Below are 4,483 nucleotides of genomic sequence, written 5' to 3' on the forward strand. Positions count from 1 at the left end.
AGGTGACAAGATATCACGTCGAGTGGTGGCAGGGACAGCTGCCGGGGACGAGATATTTTGCCATGGTTATCCTTCTGGGGCTGTATTCATCAACACACTTACCATGATAAATATCCTGATAATTACAATTATGATTGTAAACGGGCCGTATCAGTATTTATGATCAATTTACCATGGTAGGTAAAAAGCTCAATTTACCAGTGGTTGGAGCACTGGTATGTCCACTGGCAACTACAGTGACAACCCAGGCTCTATCTCAGCAAAAAATCAACATTTAAGGCGACACTTTAGTTTGCATGTACACCTATTATGGTCAGAATGATGGTAACTGTTCATTTTCATATGAAAAAAAAAAAAAATAATAATCACAGGAAATAAGTGAGAATAATGTTCACGCAGGATAGGGTAAACTTGCAAAAAGTCATAGGCCTACAATAAAATTTAATATAATACCTGGAATTAATAATTTGATGAATTCAAACATATTTCATTTCAATGGCATAGTTGAAAACGGTATTTATATAAATATATAAATGTCATTTGATTGAGAAATTGGCAATTCATATGTAAGAGTTCAAAAAAAGATTGAAGCACCAAACCGCACCTATCGGAATTCTGGAAAAGGACAACAATGAATAATGAAGTGGCCTCCTTGCCTATCAAACCACTGGCAAAATACAAGCTCTACAAATAATGAGCAGGACAGTTTGGACTGACAAATAGCAAAGGAGGTCTTTAAAGAACATAAATAATAATAATAATCAAACCAATTTCTGTTTATTCATAACGTTTTTTATATAAATTGCACTTTTTTTTTCCTCCTATATTTGTATTGAAGAAAGTTCAAACAGCACCTCACTGTTAGTTTATTTTTGTGTTTGCATAAATTTATATACAATTATTCATAATCTTATTTATTTGAAAGGTTTGACTGGCATTTCTCTTTGGAAAACATATATAGAAATACAAATAACACCTCCATTGCCTAGAGCCATTGTTTTTTACCATTTGACTGCAACTTATAAAAAAGAAGAAAAATAGTATGTTTTTTTAAACCTTTACATTATATATGATCCATAAAATCATGAAACAGAATATGTTTCTAGGAAGTGAATTTATATAGAAATAATTTTACACAGAAATCTTTATTCCTTTTTTGAAAAATAAAAATCTTGTTCTTGGATCAGGCTTTGTTTACATGTCACAGGATTGGTCAAACAAGCCTAAAGAATTATGTAAACACTCGCTGATTGGCGGAATCATTCTACCAGAGTTACTATCAAACTACAGTGGTAAGTCGATTTACCCTTACCAGGCGACTTGCTATTGCTATGTAAATCCCACTTTACCATGGCTGGTAAACGTGTTGATAACTGACCACTGGTAAATGCCTTACAATCGTATGTTAATGAATCTAGCCCCTGGCCGGCATGCCAAGTGATTGGGTGCGTAGCACTTGGCTGTAACCAGAGCTGGCAAATAGCCCACAGTGTAAGGCTTCTGCATTTGAAATATCCCAGTGTTTTTACCATTTGGAGCCAGAACAGCACTGTTGGCAATGATTAAAGTGCACACCCAAAAAATCATGGACACATTTGAAAATTTTACTTTTGATTTGGGTGAAAACTGCCATACGCTGCAAATTATCATGTCTTGCTCAGAAAGGTCCACATATATAATATTCAATTATGACTTCAAACAAATAACAGAAATTATCATGAACTTTAGATAAACAATAACAAATAAAAAATAGTAAAATAAACAAAGTATGTCTGAAATTACATAGCATTACCTGAAATTCTGGGTAATAGATGACCTCTTTCATAATGATGGTTGCAGTGCATCCTACTTTGTGTGTGCGACCTGCTTTCTTTTTTTTTTTTACAATAGGTTTTTGAGGAGGGTCATCTTCTTCACCACCAGCATCACCAACACCTGCCTCTCCAATGACCCCAGCACCTGAACCTGTTAGCTTGAAAGATTAGTTAAATGTAATTAATACATCTTTCTATTTAAGGGGAGGATCCAGCATCCTATATGATAAAAATATGTGAAAAATATCAATGCTTTGTCCCCTGAGCATAAATTTAGATGCCAGACAGATTGGCACAGCACATCAAGCATAATGGGGATAATAGGAGTCTTAGCGTTATGTTACTTTCAATGAATGTGATGAAATAATTACTTATCAATACAATCTCATGCATCTGGTAATCTTGCTAATTGTTTAGGAAAGCCCGAGTTGCAATGAAGGAACGGCCAACACCACATTTGTGCCTTTTAGCTTACCAAGGTTGGTAAAATACTGGCTTTGGTCTAAAACCTTCCTTCTTCAAGTAATAGGGGACCATGTGCCTGATCATTGGGTCTATACACTGACATGATTATAAGACAAAAATAATCATTTGATACCAAGTTCGTTAGTTATAAATTTTCATCAGTATGCTATGATATGAAAATGGGAAAAAAATCTGTAATCAATATTTTCTAAAAACTATGGGTTAAATAAAAAAAAATAATGTAAAAAAGTGGGTAAAAAATATAAAAAAAGTTTAAATTAAAAAAAAATAATAAAAAAAACATAAAATTCAACTCCTCATTTATATATTGTCTGCTTTCCATTAAAATTTTGGGTTAAAAACTTGACAACATAGTAAAAAAAATTATACAAATCATATTTTGTTTGATAATTAATAGTTTTTAATCTTTTAGTTTACTAACTCAGTTAAGATGGTTACAGAGTAATTTGTGTGCAGGTGACAAAAAATTATGCCAAAATGATGAATTGAAGTAGATAGACTGCATTTTTTTTCTTTTAAACAATAACAACCATATAACCATATATATATATATATATATATATATATATATTATATATATATAGATATATATATATATATATATATATATATATATATATACATGTATATATACATATACATATACATATATAATATATATATATATATATATATATATATATATATATATAATATATATATAATATATATCTATATATACATAAACATATACATATACATATACATATACATATACATATACATATATATATATATTATACTAAATATATATATATATATATATATATATATATATATATACATATATCATATACATATACATATACATATACATATACATATATATATAATATAATATATATAATATATATATATATATAACATAGACTATAAACAAACCACTTTATACATATAATATATTCCCGACATATATACATATATATATATATATATATATATATATATATATATATAACTGTATATATATATTATATATATATATTTTATATAAATATATATATATATTATTATATATTGTTTATATATATGTATATTATATGTATATATTAGAATATGTATATGTATATAAGTATATAAATATATATATATATATATATATATATAATATAACTCTTATATATATATACTGTATATTTATATATATAATATATATATATATATATATATATATATATATATGGTAGATATATATATATATATATATATTATATATATATATATATATATATATACGCACACACATTTCATTTATATATTGGTGCTATTCACTTAAAATTCAGGTACAATGAGCAAAGCTACATTATACATAGCCTGCCTGGGCTTGGTAACTTCAGATGTGTGTTTTCTATTATTTTCTAGACTTGTAGTATGAAATATGAGTCTATATATGAATATAATAGTTTGGTCTTCAAATAAATAGCTTTAAATTTCAACAAGACGAAAATGTAGTAAGAAAGTGATCCCACCACATGAAAATGCCTTTCCTTTCCTTTTAGAAACAAGAATTAGTAACATGAAGACAATAGGACAAGAAATGTATTTCAATTGTTATACTGGTGCATCATTACACAAACACTGCGTAAAATACATGAGATCCAGGTATTCCCATCACTCATAGATCTCCAATAAAGCCTTGTATTCAACAGCACAAACATTCCCACACCTAAAAAGTATGTACACTATTGAACAATTTGCTTGTTTGTTTGTTAATCCAATATCTAAGGATTACCACAAATTATCCTTCTACCAAATTCATAGAGATCAGGAGCTGTCTCTTCAAGTACACATTCCGTGTCCATAGGACCTGGAGGCAGCAGGAAACCCTGTCTCATCACTTTGCTATTGGATATTCCAAACACAAAGTTAATTTGGACTAGCACTTCCTGAAATTCATTGATTGCACCAGGTGCTCCCATCTCTGACACTCTCTGACCCATTACATTGCCTTCATAAAACAAAGCAAGCATTCACAAACCTAAAATGTGATTGCACTATTGAACAGCCATTTCTAGAGTTTACTGCAAGTCAAACGCTGTTCCTTCAAGTGAGAGCTGGCAAAATATTCATGTGACAAACTATGAAGTCACAAAGTTATCACAAGTAAACAGCAGAAATACCTAAAAGCGGGAGTAGGCAAAAAT

The 4,483-nt window shown here is 29.2% G+C and overlaps 1 long non-coding RNA gene across 1 annotated transcript in view; it reads right to left on the reverse strand.

Moving 5' to 3' along the window:
- Window positions 1-2,004, reverse strand: part of LOC122247230 (uncharacterized) — a 6,345-nt gene extending 4,341 nt beyond the window's left edge. Inside the window, exon 1 of the long non-coding RNA XR_015192210.1 lies at window positions 1,793-2,004. This is a non-coding gene — a long non-coding RNA (uncharacterized LOC122247230). The remainder of the gene's footprint in view (window positions 1-1,792) is intronic.
- Window positions 2,005-4,483: the final 2,479 nt, after the last annotated feature.

This window comes from Penaeus japonicus, unplaced genomic scaffold (assembly GCF_977035675.1).
Source record: "Penaeus japonicus unplaced genomic scaffold, GWHDUDI00000001_assembly GWHDUDI00000024, whole genome shotgun sequence".
Classification (NCBI taxonomy): domain Eukaryota; kingdom Metazoa; phylum Arthropoda; class Malacostraca; order Decapoda; family Penaeidae; genus Penaeus; species Penaeus japonicus.